Source organism: Lissotriton helveticus, chromosome 5_1 (genome assembly GCF_964261635.1).
Source record: "Lissotriton helveticus chromosome 5_1, aLisHel1.1, whole genome shotgun sequence".
Lineage (NCBI taxonomy): Eukaryota > Metazoa > Chordata > Amphibia > Caudata > Salamandridae > Lissotriton > Lissotriton helveticus.
In genome coordinates, this window is record NC_136065.1 from 1,812,016,669 (window position 1) to 1,812,032,492 (window position 15,824).

Consider the following 15,824-nt stretch of genomic DNA (forward strand, 5'->3'; position numbering starts at 1 on the left):
TACTCGATACCACCTCCCCTGATATTGGCTTTATTACAGAGACATGGCTGAAACCAGTCAGCACTCCGGCAATTGCCATTGCCCTGACAGAAGGGTATAGGATCCTCAGACAAGACAGGCAGCCTAAAGGTGGAGGAGGGATTGCCATCATTCATAACAAGAGGGCAAAATTCTCCATCTTAGAACAGCGTTCGGACGAACTGATCGAGAGCATGATATTTAGACTGGACCTCTCACTCCAACAAACCTGGAAAGGGGCATTGGTGTATCGCCCCCGAGTCCTCTAGCCGATTTCTCTCGCCTCCTTATGGAGATGTTAGCCCCTCACGTGATCTCCTCCAGCAGCTTTATGTTAATGGGAGATTTTAACGTCCACAGTGAAAACCTCGAAAAAGCAGAAACCGCATCCTTCCTAACAGACCTCGCCTCACTCAATCTCAATAAACTCAATAATGGCCCCACCCACACAGCAGGGAACACCCTAGATATTATCTTCTCGAACTCCCTCCTCCTCACTTGCGAGGCCCCGAAGTCAGTCATCTGGACCGATCACGCAATCATCGACTTCCATTTAAAAGGACCCAGCGAACCTCCCCGGCTCATTCCACCAAAACAATCCACCTACAGGCAATGGCATAAAGTCAATCTAGTCACCTTTGCATCGGCTTTTACACCACCTAGTTACTCGCCATGTACAAACACTGAAGACAGTTTAGTCCATCTTAATAAATCCATCCTAGCTGCAATCGACCTGATAGCCTCGAAAAATTAGGCACCACTAAACCCAGAGCTACAAAGGCAGCATGGTTCTCTCTAGAACTTCACCTTGAAAAAACCAGGTGCAAAAACCTGGAAAGAAAATGGCGTCGTACCAACCTTACCGCCCACAAAGAGAAGTACAAGGTTGCCCTCACCCATTACCACAAAAACATTAAACGCGCCCATAAATTGCATATAGCCACACAAATTAGCCAAGCTGAAAACACTCCTAAAGTACTGTACCAAATCCTAAAAACCGTCATTAACCCTAAAGCCTGCGAATCAGAAGTCCTCTCTCAAGCACTATGTGACAAATTAGCAACCACTTTATACAGAAAATTGAAGTCATATACAATAGAATCGCTACCACCAACCCCCCTCACAGACACCCCCTTAGCTCCCCTCTGCATCCCCACACAAAACAAACACACCAAGATGCACTTCCCCCTTCTAACACAAGAGGAAACTGAAATAATCATGTGCAACATAAAATCCATTTCCCCACTTGATCTCATACCCGCCAAGATCACATCATCCCTTGTAAAACAACTGAGCCCATCTGCTCCCTCCTAAACCAATCCCTGGAGGATGGATATCTACCCCCCTCATGGAACGCGGCCCAAACCATTCTCATACGGAAAAATACAAACTTTCCACAGAGAATCTATCGAATCTCCGCCCCATCTCCCTCTTACCTTACATGAGCAAAGTCTTGGAAAAACATGTCAACAAACACCTTTCCGACCATATCGAAGCGGCAGGCTACTTGGACCGGGCCCAATCGGGCTTACGGCCCAAATATAGCACTGAGACTGCTCTAGTGGCTGTTACCGGCAACATCAGACTCGCCCTAGATCAGAACCAGCCCACACTTCTAGTGCTATTAGACCTCTCTGCCGCTTTCGATACTGTCGACCACCAGACTTTGTTCATGAGAATGAGGGAGGCAGGGATCGGGGGAGCAGCCCTGAAATGGATGGTCAGCTTCCTCTCTAACCGGTCCCAGACCATCAAACCTTGGCCCTTTCTACTCCAAAGCACAAGAATTTACCAAGGGGGTGCCACAAGGATCGTGCCGAAGCCCTACTATGTTCAACATCTACATTGCCCCCTTGGCTGCTCTCTTAAGGAAACATGGGTTCGTCCCAATATCCTACACGGATGACGCCCAACTTACCTTTTCCTTCAACAAAACCTCTCAGACCGCCCAATCCAACTTCTCTTCCGGCATGCTAGCAATATCCCGATAGATGGAAACCAACTACCTCCAGCTGAATGCCGGGAAATCAGAGGTTCTGCTTTTTGGTGATGCCCCTCTCCTTTGGTCACCCCACTGGTGGCCACCGGAACTAGGGAAAGCCCCTTCCCCAGCAACTTCTGTTAAGAACCTAGAAGTGTACCTTGAACAGGCCCTCACTATGAGGAAGCATGTTACTCACACCGTGGGCTCATGCTTCCACATACTAGGCCTCTTAAGGAGAGCTTTCCCCTATCTCCCCGACTTCACCAGAAAGACCTTAACTCAAACTCTAGTACTGAGTAAGTTGGACTACTACAATTCCCTCCTGATTGCAGCCACCAAGTCCTCTCTAAACTGACTACAAATGATACAAAACACTGCTGCCCGCCTGATATTGAATGCCCCCCATAGATCTGCTTCTCTCCCTCTCCTTCACCTCCTGCACTGGCTGCCCATACGACAACGCATGAAATTCAAAATATGCTGCATCACCTATAAAGCTATGTGGGGGAACAGACCTGCCTATCTGGCGGAGAGGCTCCACCCATATACCCCAACTCGGACTCTACGTTCAAGCTCCAAAGCCCTCCTCAACACCCCCAGAATAAAAAAGTCAAGGACTGGAGGCAAGTCCTTCTCTCATCAAGCTTCTCTCATATGGAACCAACTCCCTCTTGCCTTAAGACAATGCCCTGACCATTTGAAGTTTAGGAAAATTCTGAAAACTGCTATGTTCTCAGCCTAGCCATTGCCACCGCTTTCACTGCATGTCCTGAGCGCTGAGATACCCCCTCAGGGGTGATTCAAGCGCTACACAAAATAATAAATCAAATCCATCGGAAAAGCATTTTTTGACTTGGCTATAACTTTGGGGTCATATGACCAATCTTCATGAAATTTCCCTAAAAAAGTGTCTAGGCGGGTTCTATTGTTAGGGAAAGTTTGGGGGTGATCCGTGTAGCGGGGACCGAGAATTTGGGGCGCAAAATAAGGTTGCATTTGTAATGTTAATTCCCATAGGAACCTTTAGCCACAACTACAGCCCGAACTGCTGAACCGACTTACACCAAACTTGGCAGTGAGGTAGATGTCAGTTCAAGGAAGTGCCTTTTGCTTAATTGGTGTAAATCCGCTCAGTAAATGTTGAGAAATGTAAGTTTCAAATTATAGTGATTTCCCTGGCTGCAGAGGTTTCGTGATAAATCGCGAATGAATGCACCAACGGGAATGCTCTGATTGGCTGGACGCAACCTGAAGAGAAAGTTGTGGCCGCCATTTCATCTATTGGGAATGTGTGTAAAAGCCCAGAGGGTGGAGATACTCTGACCCCATGGTTGGGAAATGGGGGTGTTATTGACCCATGTTGTGTCCCAAATAGATTTTTGTAATTGTGCGTGATATTCTCACTGATGACGCGACTACCAGCGCGGCCCACTGTGTTCTGTTGCGGGGACATCACAACTATCAACGCCAGCGTGAATATTGGTAGAAATATAAAAAAATATCAGTGAATCATTAATACGCGTTATTATAGAGATATTGAGATTCTGCTAAATGTTTTTATAGAGTTATTTAGATAGTGAGTTATCTACTGTGATGTTTAGAATTAATTATATAGTTATAATTTTTTTATGTAGTGGTGGCTATTGAATTCCTGCTTTTGTTTTCCGCTTTCTTGACGTAATATGTGATGTAATATGTGAAGGTCAATGTTCAGAATGGATTTTTTTACATATTATTTTTGGATGTGTTGGTGGTCATTGAATGTCTGCTTTTTTTTCTGTTTTTGCGACCTCTCCGCAGGGATCGCGATGTCATCGCAAATATAAAAAATGTAAAGAAAATGTTAGCTATGTTCAGAGACGCAGCCCAAGAGGGCGCCTTTTCACTAGACCTCAAACTGGCCACAATCATCCCCATTCATAAAGCGGGGAATCCCCCCGAGGAGTATGCGTCCTATCGCCCAATCTCCCTCCTCAATATCGAGGTTAAACTTTTGGCGACGATACTGGCCCTCCGATTACGCCAAGTAATTTTGGGCCTGGTGCACCAAGATCAAACGGGTTTCTTGCCGGATCGGTCGACCCGACAGAACCTACGGTGGACTCACAACTGGCTTATGACGGTACAAGACCGGGAGGACCCACATATGTTTTTTTCTTTGAACGCATAAAAAGCATTTGATGCTGTCCACTGGCCCTTTTTAAAGGCGGTCCTGGTCAAATTCAGCAATGGCCCCAAATTCAGACACTGGGTGGGACTTCTCTATGCGGACCCTCGCGCTTGAGTGAAAGTGAATGGGTTATTGTCGGGGGACTTCCCCATCAGATGGGGAACCAGACAGGGGTGTCCTCTGTCCCCACTACTATTCGCCTTCACCATTGAAATTGCGGCCTGTGAGATAAGACAGACAAAGGAGATACGGGGTTCCAAATTACGCAGGTGGACCTGGAAAAGATTTCACTATACACAGAAGATATCCTATTGTATGTCAATCAACCGGACAGCACGATCCCCACACTATTCAGGCTCCTGAGCAGATATGGCACCTTCTCGGCGTATACGATTAATTTGCACAAGTCAATTCGGTATAGCCCATGACCTGAGGTAATATGTCCCCCTCTACCAGGGGCTCTCCTGGCTACACAGACGGGGTTCACGTACCTGGGGATCTATATAACCATAGAAAGAGGTCTCTCATATCCCAAAAACATTCAACGCGTCATAAAGAATTTTACACAGGACGCTCTGCGTTGGAAAATGCTCTCCCTTACAATACTTGGCCGAGCCGCCATGTTTAAAATGATAACGCTATCTCGCTTCCTGTACACTCTCCAAAATGAATATTTCCCTCTCCCTCGACAGACATTTCAGACAATAGCAGCGGAACTACGTTCACTACTATTGCTAGGGAAACAACCGAGGATTGAGTTGACTACACTACAGCGTAACCAGTACAATGGGGGGATATCCCTATCGGACATCGAGGCCTACTTTTGGGCGGAACATTTAGCACCGGTGAATGACTGGCTCTATGCCCCGGCGGATCATCCTACCTACAGATTGGAACAGGACACCATGGCACATCGTTCCTGCCTGTTTTATTTATATGGGGGAGTGGGTAGGAGATGCCTTCTGCCGGCCACGCAAATGACCACTGAGATGTGGGATAGGGAGACTAAGATCATCGGATGGGCGCGTAAGCCGACAAAACAAACACCGCCATGGAATTGCGCCTGGTTGAGGGAACTACACAAACTTAAGGCCTTTAGGGGCTAAGATGACATTGGGATCTCCACCCTGGGGGACGTGGTGGCAAAGAGGGAACTTAAAACCTTCGGGGCTCTGGCGCGGGAGTTCGGGCTTCACCCCACCCAAATTTATAAGTACGCCCAATTACGACATGCATGGAGGGTGGAGACCGTGCTCTCTGGCCCCTTGCCGAAATATGCTCCGCTGTAGGGTCGCTTATTACAAGAACGGATAGCCAACAAGACAGAATCTCTGACGTACAGAACACTGAATAATAATATGCCTGACAAGCTTGGAAAATTAAGGGAAACATGGGAGCTCAACGTGGGCATGATGGACACAGTGGATTGGGAGGCTGCCCTGATGCATCATAGGGAGGTAGCCATCAAGTCACGCCTTTGTCTCATCCAATACAAAATATTACACAGGGTATACTTCGACAGGGCTCGGCTTCACCGAATAGGGCGGGCAAATGACCGCAATTGTCTGCGATGTGGCCTTTCGCTGGGGGACTTCTACCATACCATCTGGGACTGCCCGTCATCCACACATACTGGTCACAAATATTGGGAGAGTTGAATAAGGTGCTTGAGACTACACTTCCCCTGGACCCTAAATTCGTATTGTTGGGAATATCCCACGACGTTGACTTGGGTCGCCCACATCTTATCTTTGCATTATTGGCATAGGTGGTGGCGAAAAGGGATGTGGCTCGCACATGGGGGACAGCGCTTCCCCCACAGCTAGATGAATGGCGACTGGGACTGGACCTTTACATGGTGGCAGAAAGGGTCACATATACAGCGAGAGGGTGTCCCCGGAAGTTCCGTAAGGTATGGGGAAATGGAGGAAATATCATGGTCTGGATGGGGGGTTGGACCCTGAATAGTGAAATATGGGCCTCTTTGACCCTTACTATGTGCAGGGCTAGAGTGCTAAGGCACATAAGTATTAGGCCCTGGGGGAGGACAGGTGGAGAGGGGAGTGGACTCCCAAATGTGTTATCGGTTGCAGAGCTGATTCTTCGGTGGGTATATGTCATGGAAATGATGCTATGGGAGGTGGGTAGAGGAGGGGGAGGGTATTTGGGTGTGAGAGTGACCATCTGTACCATGTTGGTTGTTTGGTTGAAAATGCAAATAAAAATATATATTTTTTAAAAAGTAAAAAAAAATACAATTATTAATCCACTGAAGAAAATACAATCTCATAAAAATACCTCCTATAGAACCATTTTAGATAGAAAATACAATTTGAAAACTTTAAAAATTCAATAAAGAATCATAGGTTACATGGACGTTATAGTTAGGAAATCGAATTTGAAAAACCATTGAAATTCACAGAAAAAAACAAAGGTTACATGCACGTTATAGTGAGAATTTAGCATTTAAAAAAACCTTAGAAATTCACAGAAAAAAACAAAGGTTACAGCGATGTTATAGCTAGGCTGACATTTCACTCGCACAAAATGAGAGATATTCAGCAGTATATATCGCCCCACGCAATGCACTGCTTATAACCTCATATATTAATTCTCTCATGACATGGTCAGTGACATCACTGGGGTGTCTAATCATTTGTTTCTCTGTGAGTGAGTAGGAAAGCAAGTGAGGCACTATAGCTAGTCAGTCCTGGGTTCATGGGTACTAAGCTGGTAGGATGACTCAATCCCTATGCACTAAGGTTCCATAATCCTACGCATAGTTATGTATTTGCGCAGAATCCCTGCAACATGGCGCTGTTTGGACTGGTACTTATTCACGAGACCCCTGAGTAGTGCTTGTGCGCAATACCCTCTCACTACCCTCTCACCGGTTCTCGGTTCTGTGGTGGGGGGATTAGCCTCCTGCATTTGTAGAGTACACCTATTTCTGTAGGTTATTCAAGCTTGAAGTTCAAAAGGTTTTTGACCCATTTGCGCTACCGTTTTATAGAAGCTTTTCATTTCTACATGGCACAACCAGTCGCTATTCTGGCACATAGCTGGGCGGCGGTTATGGCTTATTGGCTCAGCACGGAGCCCCCAATGCGGGGGCTTACTTTATTTTTGTGGTTGAAATGGATCCAGCATACTGCTTCAAAGTATTTTATAGTTGGGTTACTTTTCAGGTGGTAAATGCAAATGATAATTTGTTTCACAATTACACCACCGCTGCTCCTCCAGCAGCGTATTGTCTGTTGACGCCCTGGAAGCATACTATTTGGTTTAATGGCACCCTCCCTCACACTGTCTCTTTTGTTCGAATGGGTCCCTTGTCTATCAATGGGGCTACTTGGCCTTTTTTGTCTGGCTGTACACCACATTCTAATTATCTCCATGATTGTAACATTGAGATTTTTGCTATATGCACAGTTAGTTAATCTTCATAGACGAGTCATACAGTTTATTTCTTGTGCACTTCAGGCAGCTCTGGCTAAAGCTGCTCCTCCGGCACCGGGTCAGGGCGGAGGACTTGTGATAAGTCCTGTCATGATCAACTCTGTGATGGGAAAACGTCCTCAAAGTCATGAGGACTTACCGTTTTGGATCACATAAAGAATTGAGCAGCTAGAAGATGTATTTCCTCATACATCTCTTGATGAGAAACACAGGATCCTGACAATGAGATTGCCGAGTGGTCTGATTCCTCCTTTTTCGCGGACTGCACCACCTGGGGGACGGTGTTTGCTTCAGTGTATACACTGTGCTATGGCACCCCCTTCATGAGCGTTCTGCTGAGCGTTCTGAAAAAGGTACAGGATGAACACTGGGCTGGTCCAGCCCTGGATTTAGGGATGAAGTCAGTGGACATGTTCCCTATTGTCTCATATATGATTCTGGCTAACATTAAAGGGGTAGCATTTTGCTTGCAATTGCGCCAACGCCTGGTGGCGGACATTGATCGGGAGCGACAGTTGCCATTATCCTTGCAGATGTGTATACATCTTTGGGTCGCAATAGCTTAGGGATTCAACCACCGGATAATGCTGGGAGAGTCATCCTTCCCCTCCCCTTCAATCTCCTCAGCTGCCCGAGTCCAGGCCTTCAGGGACTTAAGAAGCCCTGCCTTCCTAATCTCGTTGGATGCAGGTAGCCCCCCAAGCCTACACTTTGTCCTAAGCTCAGCCAACTTGATTTTAGTCAGTTTAACTAGGTTCAGCTCCATGGTGTCCCCAGTTTTGGGTCACAACAACTAACAATCAGACTTAGAACAATTTAGAAAAAATCAAAACAGTGGATTAAAAATCAGTTTAATCCAAGTAAAAAAAATGCAACACTCAAAGGCTTTGCTCTACGACAATTCAGAGGATGTTTTACATTTTAAATTCACTTTACTGAAAGGTGTACTCTTAAACACAAGTCTGCATCCACTATACTGAACACCAAATGTAGGCAAGTGGTTTATTAGCAGTGGTAAATGTGCATCTACCACTGGCAATAAGGTCACTAATACAGACTAGGGCTCAGTATAGGTCTCAATAAATTATTCTCATGCTCAAACCTTGGTAGCTTGGATGCAAGCAGGCAGGGGTAACTTAGGAGACAGGTATGTAAAGCATTTAAAAACAACAATTCCGTAAATATTAAGACTCAACACAAAATAAAAATCCGAATCCAATTTGTAAATATAGGACATATTTAACCTTAAAATTACACCAACACAACAAACATCCAATGTAGGGAACAGGCAATATGTATTGTTAAAGATTTAACACTATATATCACTTAGAAACCTATAGAGCCACTCTGGGACATCAGGTTGCGCTTAACCATGACAAAGTTAAAGTTTAAGGCTGACTGCGATGGAGCCCTGGCGGTAGGCCTCAGTCGAGTTTTACCTTTGGGCTTAGAAACCTTTCTGGAGCCTTTTCTGCCAGTGTCCCTCGATGCTCTTCACCTGTCTGGTTTTGGTGAGGGTTTACTGGCTTGCTTTTCAGGGAGCTCCCTGTCAAATTCTAGAAGTTGGACCTCCAGGGCTTTTCAATGGGAAGATCCAGCAGGTCAAGGCGGTTCAAGGTTAAAGGTTTGGCTTGGCTCTCGTGGTTGTGTCGGTGCCCTTATGGAGCTTTTTTTCAAAGTTTCTTCAAACTTCTCCAAATGTCTGTAACTTCTGTCTGAAGTTCCTCTTGAGGGTTCAAAGTGTCCAAAACACAATCCAAGGGTCTGGAAGCTCCAACATGGTCCTTGAAGGTTTTCGACCACAATTCCCACAATGCACCTGGACAAAACTCTTACAAATCCACTGGATGCACTCAAGGTAGGGAATTCTTGGTGGTGATGGTCCAGGTGAGCTCTGGGAATGGGAGAGCAGGGGGCGGGGCCGCTGCATCCCCTGCCCCTGCTCTCCCATTCGCCGCCCCGCTCCCGCCTCCCAGCTGCTCCTCCCTTCATATGGTGGCCGCTGCACGGTGAAGAGAGCCACCCTTGACCCTGTCTTCAGGCAGGTCGCTCCCCCTCACCGATCAGCTCCACCAGTGGGACGGTGTGTCCCTGCTGCGCTCACCACCGCCGCCGCAGGTTCGAGGCTCCTCTCTGCCTAGGTAGGCAGGTCCTGCTGACTCTATGTTTCACTGCCTTTACTTTGTTCACTGTTTACTGTATCCCTGTGTACTGTATTCTGTTCTACCCTCATTAATTGTTTTCCCTCGCTTCCCCGTGACCCTTTTTGCCTTCTGTTACCCCTCGCCTCTCCTGTTTCTTTCCCGACGCTGCATCCCCTGAGGCCCCGCCCCCTGCTATCCCATTCGCCGCCCCAGCCCTGCCTCCCAGCTGCTTCGCCCTCCCACCTCCCTTCATATGGCGGCCGTGCGCAGCGGGCGCGCCGAAAGCGCACCAAAGGCAAGCCCGTCAGCGCCTGTCTGCGCCAGGACCGCACCCAGCACCAGAACCCCTGGCCCCCGCGAACACCACAACGCCCGTCTCCGCTACGACTCCAGCACCCTCCACGCACTCAACGCCGGACGATCACACACCTGCTGCCTGGCCGCCCCTAAACGCACCCAAGGACCCTTCTCCAGCCGGAACTGCAGCTTCACCAGTATCCGGCCCATCAACCCACCTTCCAAAGAACCCAACTACCTCAGATGCATTCTTATCAACATTCGCCCAGCCTGCAAAAACACAGTTGAACTCTGGGATCTTCTCGACTCAACCGCACCAGATGTCGCCTACCTCATAGAGACCTGGCTGAACCCCTCATCGGCACCTGACATCGCCATAGCCATCCCGGAAGGCTACAAGATCACCTGCAGGGACGGCACCAATGGAGTAGGAGGAGGAATCGCCATCGTCCACAGGAACACTCTCAAAGTCTCGACAAACACCGACGACACCCTCAGCACCGCCGAACACCTGCACTTCCAGATCCACACCGACGCCAACACCACCCTCAGAGGAACCCTCGTCTACAGACCCCCTGGGCCCCGACCACAGTTCAGCGACTCCATCGCCAACTTCATCAGCACACACGCCCTCGCCTCCACGGACTACATCCTCCTCGGGGAACTGAACTTCCACCTAGAGAACAACAACGACTCCAACTCCTCCACTCTGATTCACAACCTCGGACTCAGACAACTCGTCATAACACCCACCCACTCCGCCGGCCACGCTCTCGACCCCATCTTCCCTGCAAGCTCCCACGTCTAATTCAGCCACACCACCGAACTCCACTGGACCGACCACCGTTGCATCCACTTCACCTTCCAGAAAGCCACCACGCACCACCGCACCTAACAGATGCCTCGCCGCTGCTGGTGCAAAGTCACCGAAGTCCAGCTAACAACCACCCTCGCCCGGAGCCCACCGGCAGACCCAACCGACCCGATGGTGCCGCCCGCAACCTCAGACAGTGGATCGACGACCAGAAAGAAAGCCAGCTAGTTCACTGAAGACCTCCAGGCCTCCAAGCAAACATGCCGAAAGCTAGAGAAGAACTAGATCCGTGAACGAACACCGGAAAGCCATGCAGTCCACAAGAACGCCACCCGCAGACACCACCACCTCATCAGATCCACCAAAAGGGCCTCCTTCAAGGACCGCCTAGACAACAACGCGCACAACAGCAAAGAGCTCTTCATCATCGTGAAGGAGCTCTCCAACCCCAGCTCCATCACCAATGACATCCCACCTTTGCAAGGCCTGTGCAACTCGCTGGCCACCTTCTTCCACCGTAAGATCGCAGACATCCACGACAGCTTCGACACCGCGACCACCCCGGCAACCAGTGAGACCTCCACCCCCACGACCACCACCCGCACCAACCGTCTGCTCTCCTGGACCAACATCAACGACGACAACACCATCAAGATTATGAACACCGTCCACTCCGGATCCCTGTCAGACCCATGCTTACACCACATCTTCAACAAAGCCAGCACCGCCACCACATCTCTGGAAAAAACTTTCCTAATCTCTTTCGAGACAGCAACCTTCCCAGAGAGCTGGAAGCACGCCGAGATCAACGCCTTAATCAAGAAACCCAAGGCGGACCCCAAGGACCTCAAGAACTTCCGACCCACCTCCCTGCTCCCGTTCCTGGCAAAGGTCATCGAGAAGGCCCTCAACAACAACTGACCAGCTTCCTCGAGGAGAACAGCATCCTGGACCCGTCCCAGTCCGGGTTCCGCAGCAACAGCAGTACCAACACTGCCCTCATCGCCGTCACAGATGACATCAGGGCCCTGCTGGACAACGGAGAAACCGCGGCCCTCATCCTCCTGGACCTGTCAGCCGCCTTCGACACGGTCTGCCATCGCACACTACGAACAGGCCTCCAAGACGCCGGGATCCAAGAGAAGGCCCTGGACTGGATCACCTCCTTCCTCTCCGGCAGAACACAGAGCGTCCGCCTCCCCCTTTTTGCTCCAAAGCCACTGAGATCATCTGCGGCGTACCCCAGTGCTCATGCCTCAGCCCAACGCTGTTCAACATCTACATGGCACACCTCGCCTGACTGCATGACCTCAACATCATCTCTTACGCCAAAGACACCCAGCTGATCCTCTCCTTCACCAAGGACCCCTTCACCGCCAAAACTAACCTCCACAAAGGAATGAAGGCCGTCGCGGAGTGGATGAGAAACAGCCGACTGAAGCTCAACTCGGACAAGGCGGAGGTCCTCATCAAATCGGACAAGACGGAGGTCCTCATCCTCTATTTCACCCCCTCGGCCTGGGACGACTTCTGGTGGCCGACCGCACTAAGAACAGCTCCAACACCCACCGACCAAGTACGCAACCTAGGGGTCATCCTCGACTCCACCCTCTCCACAACGAAGCAAGTCAATGCCATTTCTTCCTCCTGCTTCAACACCCTCCGCATGCTCTGCAGGATCTACAAGCGGATCCCCACCGAAACGAGAAGGAAGGTCACCCAGGCCCTCTTCAGCAGCAGACTGGTCTACGGAAACACCCTCTACGCAGGAGCCTCGGCCAAACTCCTGAAGCGGCTCCAACGCATCCAGAACGCCTCCGCACGCTTGATCCTCGACATCCCTCACCGCAGCCACATCTCACCCCACCTGAGAGACCGGCACAGGCTCCCTGTCAACAAGAGGATAACCTTCAAGCTCCTCACCCACGCACACAAAACACTCCACAACACTGGACCAGCATACCTCAACAGCCGACTGAACTTCTAAACCTCCACCCGCCAGCTCCGCTCCACTGGCCACGCCCTCGCCACTGTCCCCCGCATCCGAAGAGCGACCTCCGGCAGCAGATCCTTCTCCCACCTCACCGCTAAGACCTGGAACACCCTCCCCATCCACCTACGGCAGTCCCAAGACCTGCTGACCTTGAGAAGACTCCTCAGGACCTGGCTCTTCGAGCTGTAGCGGCACTCCCCCCCTCCTCCCTAGCGCCTTGAGACCCTCACGGGTGAGTAGTGCGCTTTACAAATGCTATGATTGATTGATTGATTGATTGTTACCCTGTAGCTTGCAGGTAGCCTACTCTGTATTCCTCTTCAAACAAGGTACAGCCAAAGGGCTGTAGTTCCAGATAATTTAGCCAGCACAGTCAGTCAAAATGCAGGGCCTGATGGTGCAATTCTTCTTCTTTTAGTTTCAAGCAGCAGATCCGAGAGACTCTGCACCACTCACATGTTTATTCAGAGTTCTCGGGGTTCAGCTTCACCTCCTCCAAAGTGTGGCATAATCTTCTCCCAGAAAGCACCATTCCTCCAAAATACAGTATGGCTAAAATATCAGCAGAGGAGCAAGAACTAGTGAAACCAACCTCCAGTATGGCTCATTTCCATCGCTCTCCCCCCTACCATCTGAAAATTCCTGCTTTAAGCCTGCCATCTGGCTGGATAAGAGGGGTTGGTGGGTAGATGGGCTAGCATTCCCTGCCAGTCCTATTCTCACTTTGAAGGTCCATGCTTTACAACCCTTACCCCCTGGTCTAGGATTTCTGTGTAGCAAAGCTCTCTCCACCAGATAGCCTCTCCCTGGGGAGCCACTTATATCGTCATCAAAGCAGCCTGGCTAATCCTGGTATCTCTGACCAATCAGGGAAGATGGCAGGAAGGCTGCATTTTGGCTTACAGACAAGAAAGTAATAAAACTTCTCTTCTGTATACTTTAGGATAAATATGGCATATTGTTGGATTTATCAATACCATTCTCATAAGTCCTTGAATGGTATTTTCATATCATTCCAGCAATAGTTGTGCATTCATTAACTATTGCCATGTTATCCTATGGAGCTAGGCATCTACAATAGGGATACTACAATGTGCAATTTCTCCATCAGCAGGGCATATAAAAATCTTTTATAAGGACCCTGCTTATAGTTATATCACTCCCCACCCCTGGGACACCTAGGGGAGACTTTAGGGGTCCTGAATATGCATAGATAGTGTAGATCATCACTCCACATTGCTCCTAGCACCAAAGTTGATTTTGGGAGTCATTGTACTTCAATGTGTAAAGGGAAATTTGCAATTTCTCTATACCTAGGGCCTATAAAACCTCTATTATAAGAGCCCACCGTATATGTACATGTCCCCAAACCCCAGTGACACCTAGGGGAAACCCTGAGGGTGCCTAATATGCCATAGCATTGCAGATTCACACTACATTTTAAGTGTCCCTACCACCTAAGTCGAGTTTGGGCACAATTTACCTTTAAAAGCAGTGCTGCAACACAAGGCTGCAATTGAAATGACCTCAGGCGCTCAGCAGTGCACACATGCAAGTGCAACAAAGGCTGCTGGCCTCTAAACTGCCATGCCCTATTATATACTAGTCACTTAAAAGTAATTGTAATCCCCTGCCCCATTATCTACTAGGGACTTATTGGGTGGGGTCATGCCAATACTTGGTGTACCCTACACATAGTGTACCCTAATGTATGTGTGTGTTTTCACTGGGTTGTCAACATAGCACTGGCACTGTACCTGGTTAGACAGAGCCCTGGGACAGTCAAAGTCAGTCACCACCAGTAACAGTCAGCAAAACAAATGAGGGTGCACAGGGCATACAGGATGCCTTTGCAACACCATGGAACCAGATGATGTGGTTCCTAATTTGTGTTGCTTCTCTAATTTGATGAAAATGTGCCCTCTTAGTCATTCACTTTTCGAACGTATTCCTCTGCTCCCATTTTCTTCCAACAATTGGAATTACTTAGACTCGGGCTAAATGACGATATTAAGGGCCCGATTCTGATTCTGATGCAGTTAGGAAAGCATTCCCACCTAGGGCCTGATTACGATGCGGTTAGGAAGGCCTCCTAATGGCATTTGCTCTTCCGAATCAGATCGGGAATGTGTCTTCCCGACCGAGGGCCAGATTAAGATTAGGAACATAGGCTCCCATAGATATTAATGGGAGTCCAACCAAATCGTATCTGGAAGCATCTGGATGCATCATACTCGGTTGGTCGGACTATCCCGATCCGAGTCGGTCGGAAACCATTTCCAAACTGATTAGATCGGTAAGATTTCCTAACCGCATCAGAATTGGGCCCTAAGTATAAGTGACAAGATATCTGGACTGGAAAGCAACATACACTGAATACTATTCCATAGTCAAGATATCGCCTGGCCTAATGGCTTTCTCACTAAAATATCGGATATTATGAATGCTACTGTCTTGAAAGAAATAGTCTTACATTGTAATTTTGGTTCTCCTGCTTGATCAAATTGTTTGATCTTTGGCAAATCATGTTCTCCCAACAACTTTGTCCCGTTATCTGCCATTACATTAGGATTCCTAACCAAGCTCTATACTGGAAATATGACACACTATTTAGTTTCAGGTTCTTTGGTTCCAAGGTGGTTGGTATTTTTGAGATTAAATAACTATTGCAACAATTAATGAGAATGAAGTGCATTGCAAATGTCAGCCTAATATGGTCTCAATCTTTTCTACCTTTTTCGTCTCGGGGTATGGACAGCAATTTGTAAGTAGTGGAAAGAAAACATGTCCTGAAGAATGGATTGGCATGTCATTGAATTTGGTTAGACAACTTATCAGTAGATCATCAGATTGTTTAATATAGTGGGTCATTGCTTGTTTCATTGTAGTGACCTATAGTCTTCCAAAAAATATGTCTCTTCAATCTTTGTTTGGGCAATTACTAT